The sequence below is a fragment of the Calonectris borealis genome, chromosome 19 (assembly GCF_964195595.1).
Source record: "Calonectris borealis chromosome 19, bCalBor7.hap1.2, whole genome shotgun sequence".
Lineage (NCBI taxonomy): Eukaryota > Metazoa > Chordata > Aves > Procellariiformes > Procellariidae > Calonectris > Calonectris borealis.
In genome coordinates, this window is record NC_134330.1 from 1,024,668 (window position 1) to 1,040,050 (window position 15,383).

The 15,383-nt window shown below is 41.1% G+C and overlaps 1 protein-coding gene across 3 annotated transcripts in view; it reads right to left on the reverse strand.

Moving 5' to 3' along the window:
* Positions 1–15,062, reverse strand: part of PAFAH1B1 (platelet activating factor acetylhydrolase 1b regulatory subunit 1) — a 38,538-nt gene extending 23,476 nt beyond the window's left edge. The window contains exon 1 of one of the 3 annotated variants that reach the window (XM_075168212.1): positions 14,847–15,062. The gene's annotated coding sequence lies outside the window, so the exon portion shown is untranslated. Of the gene's footprint in view, positions 1–14,589; positions 14,797–14,846 lie in introns of those variants that run through there. The other 2 variants (XM_075168214.1, XM_075168213.1) reach the window with 2 other exon arrangements.
* Positions 15,063–15,383: the final 321 nt, after the last annotated feature.

Consider the following 15,383-nt stretch of genomic DNA (forward strand, 5'->3'; position numbering starts at 1 on the left):
CTTTCAGGCAAGAGATAGTCAGAATTCCCCTCAGTTCATGATACGTCATGCCAATAAATGATAAGCCTTGGCTCGTAGGTATTTCTATGATGGTGTTCATACTTGCTTCAGGGGACATTTAAATATTATTTTCCATAAGTATTCCCCAAATATAATTGAAAAACAGATTATAGAATCAAATTAACCCTTCAGCATTTTAGTCTCAACCTGCCAAAAATACCTATTCATTTACCTAAACTAGCATCAAGCAAGAGCAAAGTTACTGGAATTAAAATTCCTAAAACTGCCCACTCTATACACATAAAAAAAAAAAATCAAATTTAGTCCGTAAATTCCTTCAGAGTTCTGTGGTGGTGCATTTACCCCCCTCTCCTGGGCCGCTCTACGATCTCAGGGATTCCCGTTAGGCCTTGGCCTTTGTTTAATGAGTTGGGTGGTGAAGCATCCCTTGACTGTACCAGGAAATCTTGCATGGCTGAGGTAGGGAACGGCACTGACCGTACCAGGAACTCCTGCTGCCTGACCAAGGTGGGCAACGAGAGCGGGGATAATTCGTCATCCCCTGGCATCCTTATCTGAATCACAGCTTGAGTGGAACAGTACCATTGTTACTGGAATCTTGAGAATTCTAGTAACTACCAACTTGGACTGTGGCCAGGATGGAAGTTTACGGATGACTAAAGCCAATCATCTTGCGACCCTATAAACAGCAGTCCTAAGTGAGCTCTCCTGGACTGCAGTGGGCTGCGACCAACATCTCTCTCTGAGTGGGATGCCACTCAGAGCTCACGAACTGTCAAGTCTGCAATATTCGGAGGACCATCATGGAAAGCTGACAACGGGACCTGGGCTGAAACCCTTCACTCCTTGAGGCTCAACCCCTCACCTCTTGAGACATTTGACACGAATATTTCACTGAACTTGAGGGGAATTTTTAACAGGTATACCTTTGAATATTTATCTATCTTTATGTCTGTGTGCATAGATGGAGATACCCAATAGCAGGAATAGTATATTACCACCTCGAATCTGTAATTAAGTCTAGTAAATTCTATTAACTTACTTTGTAAATGTTAAATTAGCCAATGATTAAACATTGCTAAAATCTTGTGATCCACCTTAAAACTGTGAATGAACCTTAGACTGCTGCTAGACACATAATCTCTTACACATAAACCGTTAACAAAGTCTGGGACTAGGAGTGGATCCAGCTGCACCTAAGCTCCATCAGGAGTTTAGAAAGCAAGGGGGTCTACTCTAAATTTTGTGACTCAACGGGAGGATTTCCTTACTCTTTGTATTTCTTCCATTAGACATAAACCATTGTCCAAGTTTGAGACTAAGATTGGACCTAGCCACACCTAAGCTCCATCAGGAGTTTACAAAGCAAGAGGGTCTTCTCTGAACCTTGTGACTCAACGCGAGGGTCTCCTTTACCCTTTTGTGTCTTCAGTCTCTGTATAAATTATTCTAGCTCGATTCTAACTCCATTTTTCCTTTATATATTTCATCCGTGTAGTAAGTGATAGAGTGAACCTTGTCATCGAACTTTGTTAAGTCGCACTTTTATAAATTTCTATTAAAACCACTTTTTGCTAATATCTTTGACGGTGATTCTTTAAGCACCTTGTAAACCACTCATTTGTGACAAGTTCATTACGTTTTGCTTATCAGAGTACACTGGATGCTAAACAGTACTAAAATTTGTTTTGAATACATATGTCTGGTAAAGACACTGTGCCCGGAATTTGACATTTAGCTTTTATCTATTTCAGGCTGCTCATCTACTTTGCAAAGCTACAATGAGACTAAACAGAAGTTTTCAAACACACTTGAAGACAGATGTTTTTAAAATCAAAACCAGCCTGTTTTCTTAGTTTTAACTACTAAAATAGTGGACTTCTCGACTTAATCCTTGACTTATTGATTATTGATGTTAATTACTGAATAGATACCCATAGATACCACAGCTCATCTAAATATTTTAGAGTAGGATGAAAGTTTTGTTATTTTTTTCCGTTTCACCTACTTCTGGTTTACTACTGTTATGACTTTGTTTAGCAATTGTAGTAACTCATTGCTACAGCTTTAATCAGAAGGTTTTATCTGTATGTGGCAGGGTACCACTCAACTCTTCCCAAGTAACACACATACTGTACCATGACAAAATTGAAGCCATAAATATGGAGGTCAAAGAAACCATTAGCTACTAGTTATTAACTCATGATATAAATTATACCTTCAGTAAGATGCTACATTGGTCCCTGCAAGGTATTAGTTCAGTCACAGATTTAGCATCCCAGAAAGAATGAGGACTTTTGTCCTTCAAACTACCTTATGGGAATCACACCACAGGCAGGAACTCCACCGGGTGCTTTCCAGTTGCCAGCACACAACCACCAAGCTTATTAACTTCTCCACTGATGTTGCCATTAACAGGCTGTTTCACATTAAGTTCTTATGAAGCCCTTCCAAATCCAAGCATTTTCATAAATGTATCCTGAGATACCAAACTGTGCCATCGCAACCAACCTTATCATCTTCCTCAGTATTTTATCACCAAGATCAGTTCAAGGTTCTCTATTGTCTTCCCTTTACTCCCATCGAGTGTGTCAAAAATACTACTTATGGATCCACACCATAAACAAATCACTGAAATGGCTCAGCTGACTAACAACACCCATTTCTGCCCTTCAGAAAAAGTTATAGTAAAAACCACTCCCAATTGAGACATGATCCATCTAAATTGCAGTTAGCAAGTTAAACTAGCACATATTTTATTAGCAACAACATATATACCAGTAAACATAAAATACATAAATGGAAGTAACATTTGTCAAACTCATCTTTCATTCTGGACGTACACTTGCTTTGCTAGGCTCAGCTGAGCATGCCTCTAGCATGAGCAAGACGCAATCTAACGTGCATGCGTGTCCTGGTTTCAGCTGCGCTAGAACTAATTTTCTTCCCAGTAGCTGGTATAGTGCTGTGTTTCCGATTTAGTATGAGAATAATGTTGATAACAAACTAATGTTTTAGTTGTTGATAAGTGGTGTTTACATAGTCAAGGACTTTTCAGCTTCCCATGCTCTGCCAGGTGCACAAGAAGCTGGGAGGGGGCACACCAAAACAGCTGATCCAAACTGGCCAAAGGGATATTCCATACCATATGGCATCATGTTCAGCATATAAACTGGGGGGAATTGGCCAGGGGGTGCGATCGCTGCTAGGGACTTGCTGGGCGTCAGCTGGCAGGCAGTGAGCAGTTGCATCACTTGGTTTTTTTCCTGGGTTTTGTTTCTCTCTCTCATGGTTTTCATCTTCATTACAACTTATTGTTATTATTATTGTTATTTCATTATTTCATGTATTAAACTGTTCTTATCTCAACCCACGAGTTTTCTTAATTCTGCCCTTCCGATTCTCTCCCCCATTCCACCGGGGAGGGTGGGCGAGCGGCTGCCTGGTGCTTAGCTGCCGATTGGGGTTAAGCCAGTTGAGCATGCCTCTGTAGCATGAGCGAGATCCAATCTAACATGCATGCGTTAGGATCAGTGCTCTCCTTTCATTGTGAGTGACTATGCTACACAGCAAAACCATCTGTATCAGTGCCTTGTTGACTGGCAGTGCTCTGCTACCATAAGCAGTAAGGTTTAAGAAAATCTACAGAAATACCAAGTAGTGACATACAGACAGAGAGCAGAAAGTTATTCCAAGTTCATCATGAAACAGTATTCCTTGCAGACATTTGTAGGTTCTAACCAGATTTTTAAAGTCACCTCAAAAAAGCTGTAAACAGTAACGTAGAGAAAGATGTATAACATTATAAGGCCTTTACAAGTTTCAGAAGTTCAGTTTTACAGGCTTCTTTGACGGCCTAAGTTACTCTGATTACTTAGGCCACGGCTCCCGTCATCAAGAAAATCATCATCAGCACCACAATGAAAGACGGTCTCACCCACTGGAACTCCAGGCTCAAAATCTTTATCATTCTGGTAATCTAAGTCTTCAAGCCTACAGAAACATTTGCTTACTAGCTGCTACAAAAAACAGTCAATCAGCCTTAATATTTTCTTAAGTACTTTTCCTATCTGCCATAATTCCCACAGGCACATTCGTCCCTTCTGTATTTTACGTTTTCTCTCTTAACTTTTGAATTTTTATGAGTTAAACCAAGAAAATCAGTTTCAACATCATTCTTTGGTTCACAACATCGGCAGCAGCAACAAACATTTAAATATATTAGCACCACCCCAAGTTCGCCCTGCTGCTGTCTAGCTGCTGTCTAGCAACCTAACAACCACTGCTGACCAATCTGTTATTGCAGATCTTGGAATACATGGTTCATACCTCCTCCAGGAACTTAAAAATAACTTAATTAAATTTCTGCAGTTTTAATGACCGTTGCTTAGGCTCCATAAACAGTCTTCCCCACAAAAACACAAGCTAGATACACTAAACACATAACTGTAGCTCATTATATCCGAAATTAGAAGAGATGGCATAAATTACAGAGCAAATGTATTAGAAGATACAGAACAGACCAACACCTTTCAACTCTGAAAGCTTATCAAAGAGCTGTGCACTGCTGTGCTTTAAAAACAGTAAATTTTTGCTTTTTTTTTTTTTAACAGAATCCTAATACCCTAATAAACTCAACTACAAGACCATTTGTTTTCTAAGTATTATTATGACAAAATCATGTATTTAATAATCTACAAGAATGTTTATTTGAAGGAGACAAAATCTGAGATCATGTTCTCAGATTGGCAGGTTAGGCACACCTAATACTAAGTACTTGGGTGTTAAAAAGGCATATAAGCCATTATGAACACAAGGAACACAACTGGCTTCACGTTATGAAATCAATTACAGAGTTTTATATTACTCACATTTAGCTTCAAATCTAAATCTTAATTTGCAATCATTTAGAATTCCAACAACCTGTGTAAAACTCAAAACAGTCTTCAGTGTCCAGCTATGTGCTACCAACTTTCAAGCAGTTTCTCTAACACATTCTATTGTTTTTAAAAGATGTTTTACCTGGAAGAAAACTCCTTATGTTTTCTTCCGAGTTTGTTAATGTATCTGAAATCCTAGTTCAGTTAGCTTCCTCTCTTCAGGTAATTTTTCAAGCCCAGTGAAAGGCAAGTCACTTATGAAGTCGTAGGAGAGACCAGAGCCACCAAAAGACTAACTGAATTGATATAATCAGAATTAAATTCCACAATTCTTTAAAGTTAAAACAATCCATTTATGCATTAATGAAGTAGAAACTTGTTGCACTGCCACTTGCTACATGGCTGGCACATTAGATCCTTACAAAGTTTTTCAACGGTGTATCTTGTTTCATAACATACTAACAAAAGGACTTAACAAAGTAGTTATTTGTGAGTATTTGCAGGCAATTAGAGCTACAGTCCTTTGTGGGAGAACTAGATTACATTAATTGTTCTCTTATACCTTTAGACTATACTGCTAAATTCTAAGAAGTATATAAGCAAGTATATAAGAACACTTCCTTTTAATCTAGACTAATTTTTAATGGTCTGATTTTGTTTTAAACCCACTAAGCAAAAAGCTGCTTTATCAAACTCAAGCCACAGAATAGATCAGCTCTTCCCACAAATGTACTGTACAAACAGATTCCATAGAAGCTGCCATTTAAATACAAATCTAATTAAACGTGAAGTAATAGTCATATTTCTTGGGCATAACTACTATGGCCTGAAAAGGTTTCTTAGAAATCTGTCTTCATCTGTTGATAGGAAAGAAAAACAAGTAAACAAGTAAAATAAAACATCCAGTTCCTTTTTTCCCCTCTTCATCTCACCCCCAGTTACAGCAGAAAAGCACATGTACAGTATAATCACAAGAGAACAGCCATGCAGTTCTTACAGTGTGGCAAACACACCTTATCCTAGAAAATGTTAGAATTCATCACCTGCTAAGCTATCAGGGATGAGTCGAAGAATACAAGCAAGCTACTCATTTATGAGCTGGGCTAATCTTTTTTCAGTCTACATCAGCAAAGCTAGCTGAAGGATTAAGAAAACGTGAGCTCCAACAACTATCTTATTTTGAAAAAACAAAACCAAAAGTAAATCTGATATGAATTACAAGTCTGAGCCTTATTTTAATTCACATGGTTGGTAAGCCTGTTATTCTGCAATTAAGTGAAGTCTTAAAATGCCCGTAGGTCTTAAACACAAATGCTTTGCCAAGTGTATCAATATAGTATTACACATAATACAGCATTTTGCGCAGTTTGTGCACATTTTGCAATAAGTTACCAAAAATATTTTCCATTTCAGTTCAGTTAAAGGTTTATCACAGCAAATATGTTTTTAACACAAAAAATTGAAAAGTCCTATGCCTGTTTTCTTATCCATTTCACCTACTTTCACAGGTTAATTGAATTGACTTTGCTAAAAACCTGATACTGTAGTTTACTTCTGAAAATAATTCAACAATAAATCCATGGGGAACTAGAAAGTAATCTATAGCAGATCAGATATAGTGCCTATATTCCAAAGACTTGGAATGCAGGTTGTAATTGTATCTAACAAAATAAAGCTAAGAAATGTCATCAACTTGCTCCTGTTTTATAGCATCTTAACTACTCTATACTGCATGTTCCCTAAATAAATGCATTTCTGTCCTAAATGGAGATGTGCATTTTGAAATAAATTTCTATGTCCATCTACTTTTCCATATTATTTAAAGTTATAATCACTACTTAACAGATCACTGGTAGTTGCTACCTACCTTTAGGACTGTAAAATAACAAAAGACATTTTTGCTCTTGTTACCTTCCCAGGCACCAACACTATGTGACTTTTTGATACACTTGGACCAATTTTGCTAGGAAAATTTTTTTTTGGGAAAAGAAGTCTTTAAATTAATTCAATCTTGACATTTATCCCCCCTGTATCACTTCAGTTTTGCAATTCTGGCAGAAGCATGATACAATTAACTCTCAGGAGAAACATCTCAAGCACATAGTCACTACATACCAATTTTAGTGCCTTTAAGCTTCTTCCAGGTCAGAGCTCAAGTTTGTAGTCTTCGTGTAGACTTTGATGGAAAACAAGTGAAAACATCCTACTTCTAGCCTGTCTGTTCAGTTCTGTGTGAAAATGCATGTAAATTTAACTACCAATAAATGAACAACGTGGAAAAAACACAGGCTGCAGTAGAAAAGAAACCTTTAAAATGTGTGAAAAAGTTTTGTACATAGAACTCTTCATGCTGTTGTTTAGTATGTTGTGATAGTGATATGAGAGCAAGGAATTCTTTCACAAAATTAGTTTTAAATTCATATTAATCCCCATTGGGTTTTCACTGAACTTCACTGGAAACCTGAATGACTTTCTGGTCAGACATGGGTTAGTGAAATTGGGCGGGGGTTAGAAGGATGGGACAGAGGGAGAAGGGAGGAGGGGGGTTGGTGTTACAGTGGGCTAAAGTATTACAAGCTGCTGCTCTAAACATGTGCAGAGAAATGGGCAATGCACATCATAGTTTATCTGGATGACTTCAGCAAAAGATATTTTTCAAAATTATTTCTGCTAGGTCAAACAATACAGACACATTTTGCAATAGCAATTCTAGAACATTGTATTTAAGCTACTTTCTCTTAGCCACCAAGAGAAGAGTGCATGTACTCAGAATAGTTTCTTACGGTTGGTCAGCAGTCATATACTTGATTTGAACTTTGTTCTTTTCAGGTCTTTCCCCCATCTTTTTCTGGCTAGAAGAATTAAGTAGTAGACTTACAACTGTAAAGGCGCGCACAGGACTACATCCAAATTTAAATATTTCAATTATTAAACTGCCTGTTATATTGGAAATGTGATGTTAACAAAAATGATTGTGAATTCATTAAATTTATATGAAAAACATTTGGAAGGAAACTTGAAGAAACACCTATATTAAAGCTTTAGAAATAGGAGAAGGTCAAAACCACAAAGAAATCCACACAAAAATTCAGACAGAACTTCTACTCTTCAAATCATGAAAACACTCTTAGTCCTTTAGCCATTTTCAAAGCTTGTTAACCAAAAATAGCTTCACTTGACAAGTAAGGGGGAAGGGATCACAAAAACCACATCGTCATAATTGTCATGCATACATCTTATCCTATTGCAGGGAACAGAGTTTATTCTTTCATGACACCGGTACCAAAAGTAATGAAATCAGGGTTCTTGTAGGTGTCTCACCTTTCTTATGACCCATCTTCACCTACTATATTACTGCCTCTAAGGCAGATTTGAAGTTGTGGGAACCAGCCTGTAAGAAATACCTGCCTTCCTCTTCCCAACTTTACCAGCATCCCTTCTCAGAATCCCTACATCTCCCATCTATTCGCACACACAGTAACTCTCCTGCTGAAGAGAGCAACTGCCCTCCCTGGAGGAAGGTCCCTCATCCAAGCCAAGAGAGCAGAAGACAGATACAGAATTACTTCTTTTACTGCTGAAACGGAAGACACCTTCCCATGCGGAAGCAATGTCAGATAGCACAAAACAGGGCCAAGAGAGACCAGACGCTAGGCAGCAGACCACGATATTCACAACCATCTCAGTTCTCATTTTGTTGATGTATAAATCTGTGATTGTAATATCCTGTGGTACTGGAAATTATCTATCATTAGTACTCATCCCAGCCTTATTAGTGTGACAAAACCATGAAAAAGATGAATTCTAAATTTTTATTACAAAAATGGCATGCATGATGTTAGAACTTTAACCCCATCCTCACTGTTTGCTGCAGATGAATACTAGGGTCGGAGCTCCTCTGTCAAGCCTAATCTAGTTTGTGCTTGCTGCCTACAAATCCAGCTGAGTGAGAACAAAAAACTTCTACCATTACTGATTTAATAGACACTATCTGTTTCAAAATACATATACACACTCACATTAATGACATCATCCTCTTAATAGTAAAAACACTAGCATTTAAATAAACCAAGTTGTTTATCTGATATTCTTCACCCCAAAAAACAGGTGAACCAAGCACCAACAAGATGAACTGCCAACATTGTTTCTTTACAGAAGAAACAGTCATTTACCTACAGGTAAACAGGCTAGATGTTTCTAACTGATTTTCCTCTAGTCTTAAAGAAGGATACACTTCACATCTTTGCATTAGCATTAAGCTACCTCCATGCAGAAAAACAAGGCAGAGCCAATCTGCATGGGGGGAAGAGACTTGTCTAATCAAACCAAAAGAACTTAAGATTCGTGGAGCACAATAGGAACAATTAACATTGATATAAGAGGGAAGGTATAAATAATCTCACCCATGAAGGCCTCTGTTCTATCTCAGATGTAAACTAGTACGGCATCATGCCACAAAACCTGTTACCTTTAACCCTACCTCAAAGGAGGTATGCCAGCTGACTCGCCAACAGGCAGTGGAGAACAAGGGGTGCTTCAGAAAAGCATATCTATGAACTCACTCAACAGGGACCTATTTAACAACAGATCTGAGAAAATTATAGGACAGACATTTGCTGCAGCACCATCTATAAACCTCAACCACGATGGATTGCCCTGTAACTGGAAATACCTTTTCAAGACTGCAGCAACTAGTTACTGGTTAAAAATATCAGGTAAGTCTTCCAGAATCAACCAAATCACAACCACAAAGATGTATTTATTACACTTATTTAGTCACAATCCTTATCCAAAAGTCCATAAGCAGCCAAGTCAAACTGCTGGGCTCTCTCGGAAGCAGCACCAACAAGGAGGAAATGGCAAAAGTACTTCTAAATGTATTAACTAACAAGTACTTGGAATTCATAATGTTGATTTTTTTAATATAGTTATGCATGCATCAGTGCACTTGATACTGCTTAGTATGACGATGTTGTGCACACATGATTTGCTTTGAAGAGGACCGTATGTTTATAGTACTGATGAAATGGATCACAGCATACACTTATTTTGTAAGTAACATTTTTCTTTGAAATTTCCTTAACAGTACATGCCAGCATGAACTGATATGATAGGTGGCTTCCATGACAGTGAACAAAAAGCAAGGTAGCCTAAATCACACCTATCTAATCCCCTAAAGAGAAAGCATGAGGTTAAAAAAAAGAAAAAGGAATGAGCTTTTAAACATGCTGAATGAGACAAGCATTGCCTCATTCAAGTCCTGCCTCAATGAGTATTAAGAAGAAAAGGCCATTCTTTAAACAACTAAGGTAAGACATAAGTTAGATATACACATTTGTTGGGGCTAACCTGCAGTACCTAACAAGTTCGCCAGGTTAAAACTAGAACTAAATTATTCATCAAATAAAAATCATGGTTCTTTCAAATGTTTCTAATATGTAATACTCATCAGTAGGTCTCAAAACATGGTAGGAATGAGGAAAAGCATTGTTCTAAAATAACTGTAATACAAGAAAAACAGACATTTAACTCAACCTAAGCTAAGGGCACCACAATGAAGCTGACAGAATACAGCTAGAGCTCAAATCAGACCACTGCATTTTCAGTAATGGCGCAAGCCTTCCGTGCAGAAGATGACCATGTGAGCACTCCTGCTAACTTGGACAGTCTTTATAGCAAGAATTATGAAGAAATAACTTTATATACTTGAAAACTAGTTTTAAACAGGTCAGGATTATGTCTTAGTGTAAATGCCTGTTTTTAAAAAACTTAAATTGAGGTGTAACCTACTCTGTCAGGCAGATCAAAAGACAAAGCAACATCACCCGTTAATAAACACCTATGCTCACAACACCCAAAAGCCACATTAGGAGCCCCATTCCCCTTGTGTCAGGTAATAAAGTAGCTCCCGAGAAAGCTATTCAACCCAGGCAAGGATTAACCCACTGAATACATTTTTAGTAGACAGGTTGCTCTGCCAATGATATTTAAGCTCTTACAAAAAGGAGAAAGAAGAGACCAGTTGTAACTTAATTAACAGATCTGCATGTATAGACAGTACATAACTTACTACTTTGCTAAAATAAACCTCACAGATGAAACCCAGAACCGTTCTGATTAACATATATGGCTCTGATACTTGGGAAATATCAACTGCCATCAGAAATTACATGTTATAGGCTGAAAACTCCCCTACACTCTATATGAAATCTGAAATTATTATTTATTAATAATAATTACTGATTTATATTGTCCTCTTGATTTCCTAAATTTAGGCCTAAGCAGTTCTTATTTTCAGGCTGACAAGTATTTCAGTGTTCACAGAATTTCAGCAGCCCTCCCACAGTCTTTGCCTTTAGTTTAGAAAACAGACCTGAAGTTCACAAAAGTAGGGGAAAGCTGACCGAAACAAAACTGTTCAAAAGCTGCTCCCCTTCGTACTACAGTGATTCCAACCACTCTAGTTCATGAATACCAGAAGCAGCTACAGAGGGCTGTAAATAAACTCTGTAACAAACATACACTGTATATTTCTGAGCTATAGAGAGACAGGGGTTTTCCAGCTATTGTTTGCCCAGAATATTTTACAAGAGGGTACAAACACATTGTAATTAGCACTGATGGAAGTTGGTTATAGGGTTCTTGAAGAAAGACAAGGTTGGAGTGTTGGGCAAGACAGTCAACAGATGTTAATTCAATAGCTGTCCCATCGATAGCAAGTTGGACAGACAAAAAAGTTGAGAGCAGACAAAGAACACAAACTGAGTACCGTAGGCTGGGTGGAGCATAGGGAACAGTACAGGCAGAAGAGCTGGCAATACACGCAAGACAGACCTTGCATACAGTCATAAAGGTAAGTATTAATGCCTTTTTCTTTTGTAGAACAGAAATGAACAAGTTACTCCTGTACAGAAAGTAACTGTCATCATTTCAAGGACAAAAATCAACCAAACTTATAAGGAGGCAAGTGTTTTACTTGCTTCTTCATTGCTCTTAGCCTGGACTCATTTTTAGACACAGGCGTTTAGTGAACACATCCATTGAATCCTGTAACATCTACTCTTAAGTGAACGAACTACATCTTATAAAAAAGCCACTACCCTTTAATTTAATTTTGGGCAAATTAAAACCAAACGCAGTCTCATCTGTGGCCATCTACGTCCAAAGACTGGACTCCAGAATTGAGAGAGACCCAAGAAAAAGCAAAAGCTCAACCTGCTTCACAATCATTCGTGGTTAGTGTTGTACTTGCTCCGATCAACACTGAATTCAGGTGGGAATGGCATGAGCCACATCTGGAACAGGAGAGCACTTCTACAAGCAGCCCTTCCTAGGTGCTTCATCTGATCCCTATTGTAGTCCCCAAATCCTTTGTTCTAACGGCTTTCCCACATAACTTTAAGTCTAAGCATCAGTATTACCCCCACGATGCAGCAGTACCCGAGTGGTACAGTAATGCTCTTACAGAGCCATATTGTTCAAAAGGGCTTCCAAAATCTTGAGATGTTATTTTATATGAACTCGGCACATGAAGACTTAATTGCATGACTTAATGCAATTAAGTCTGTATACTAATAGAAGTTACTCTACTGTGGGCACCAGAGAAAGCAGGGATTGTCTTTTCTTGTATGTCCACCCATAACCCACTCTAACCAAGAACTTACATGAACAAATAATAGCAGTAAGCAACAATACAGGGGGTTCTCCATATTCCAGAGAATCTTGTGTGTAAAACACCCGCACAAAAATTATAATTTTCTAAGGTGTAAATAAACTAAATTCAACAAGTGAATATCTAAGTCAATAAATCGAAATGGTTATGAGACAAAAAAATTCTGGCTTTGCAACAGTGACTGGTCACTTCTCACTGTCAGAAAAATCAAGATCCACCCTGCAGAAAAATAAGCCTCAATACAGAATGCAAGATTTGTTCATTTCAGAAGGTTCCTACACCATTAGATTCTTCCCTAAAGAAGAGACTTCATTGTTACGGCAATTAGTATTCCTCCACCCCAGCAAAACGCAAGCAAAGGGAAAAAAAAAAAAAAAAGCTATGAAAGGGTAATCTAGCCATTTCGCAGCTTTGCCTCCTTACTCCACCCAGTCTCTTCTCTGCTCAATGGCTGCACACAGCATCCATAAACATGGTAATATCAAAAGAAACACACAAAAATGAGATCCCTGAGAACAAGCTAGAAATTTGCAATAAATCTTTCTGTTTAAAAATATTTTCTTTGTTTAATTCCCTAATATAATTTTCCTATTTAACAAAATTACTCTAAGGGCAAATAACATTTTGGTAGCAGACCCTCCCTCTTCCGAAAACCAGCCGAATGCTGCACAGTCATTTACAAAATGATCATCACTGAACATAGGTTCTTTAACCCCCATCTCCTAATACTATATAAACAATAGTGTCATAGGAACATACACTTAAAAGAATCTCCACAAAAATACATAATTCAACCAAGTCAATATGCCCAAACATTTATTTACAGTAAAATAGTGTTTATTAAAGATTTTTAATATAGCTTAGATTAACCTTCCACCATCCCCTGGTTAGGTAATTCATTATGAATTGACTTGACCTGCAACAACCAAGCCCTCTGCTGCAGCATTACCAACAAGGAAATTTTACCAGTGATACTACGGCAAAGAAAGGGAAGGTGTCACATTATTATCAGTATTAAAGGCCAAGTTTAATTGCACCCACCTTTAAAAAAAAAAAAGTCTCATACCCACAGAAATGAGCAAACCCTAAACTTTTTAAGGGAGGCACCACTCCCACCCCCAACTTCCATCAAAAGCCCTGCCTGTGTATAACCTCCTGCCGAAACGAAAACTCAATAGCAGCAATAAATAGAGCATTTTAGCAAACTCCATTGCTATTAAAAGGTTTTCAAGGAAAGTCTGTGCAACTGTAGACAACCAGGCAGCGATATGACCCCAAGAAGGAGAGATTAGACTTCCCTCCCCCGTTTTTACCGCAGCTGGTTCCGAAGGTCTGAGCCACCTCCTATCAATGCTTTCCCTGCTAGAATACTGCAGGAAAACAGGGTGGATGTGAAGCAAATTCTTAAAATAACACCTACTCCTTTCCCCTGTATTATCAATTCTCGTTTTGTTTTCCGTGCTGCGGCCGACTCTGGAGATCTGGGCCATCTCCTGACAAACGCCTGCCTTGCCCTCGGAGAGGACGGGGGAGAGGAGAACAGGAGGAAACCCTCCAGCAGGAATTCGGGGAAGGGATGCTCGGTATCCTCTCCGGCGCACACACACACCAGACCTCTCGCCCCAGACTATTTTTTTATCGTTATTTGCGTCTGGCCCACCGCCTCCTCCCCGGTATCTTGCTAAGTCACCAGAAGAAATGAAGGGGCCTAAAGGGGGGGAAGGACACGCAGGCCGGGAGAGCCGGAGCCCACCGCAGGGGCTCCTCTCCCCCTCACCCCACCCCGCTCCCTTGTCTGGCCCACTCCTCCCCCGCGCCCTGCTTTCCTGCTAAGTCACCGGCAGCGAGGACGGCGCTGAAGCCCGGGAAGGGGCAGCGGAGACGGGAGGGAACCGCGCCCGGCGGCCCCCACCCCACCCCGCCGCGCCGGGCCGCGGGGACCGTCCCCCGCCTCGCCTCCCTCCCTCCCGCCCCGTCGCCCTGCCTCCCCCGCCTCCTCCCCGACTCCCTCCTCACCAACGGGCGCGGCCGCCATTTTGAGAGCGAGCTGGAGAGAAGGAGGGAGGGGGCAGGAGCGGGAGCGGAGGGCGGGGAGCAGGAGAGGAGAGGAGGGGGAAGAAGAGAAGAGAGGAGAGGAGAGGAGAGCCGCGCCGGCCGCACGGCCCGCTGGGCCCCGCCGCCGGCCGGGACAGCCTCCCGCGGGGGGCGACGGCGGCCGGGGGAGGAGAAGGAGGCAGGCGGGGAGGGGAGGGGAGGCGCGGCCCCGGCCTTACCCGAGCCGCCGCCAGCGCCGCCGCTTCGCTCTGCTCCGTGGGGCCGGCGCCGCCCGCCTCTCCCATTCACCGGTGCGGCGGGGCGGGGCGCGCAGGAGGGGGTCCGGGGGGTCCCGGAGGCTCGCGCCGCTCGCACCGCTCCGCTCCGCGGTCTGTCAGTGGCGCCCCGGCCGCCAGGAGGGAGGGAGGGAGCGGCGCGGCCCGCCGCGCCACTGCGCATGTGCGCGGCGGGGGCGGGGACGGCCGCCGGCCACCATCTTGGGAGGCTCAGGCGCAGGGCGCGTGTCCCGGCATGCCCCGCGCCGTCCGCTTCCCGGCCTGCCCCGCGCGGGCCCCGCTGCGGCCTGCGGGGACGGCCAGCTACCGGCGCCAGGCCCCGGCACACCGGCCGCGGCCCCGCTGCCTCCCTGGTCCCCCCCGACCCCCCTCTGGCACCAGGCATTGTAGCTGCTTGTAAGTGTCCCTTCCCAGGCGCTTGTCCTCCTCGCGTTCCGGCTACTGTGGCAACCTGCTGCCTTGTCACACACACACACTCCC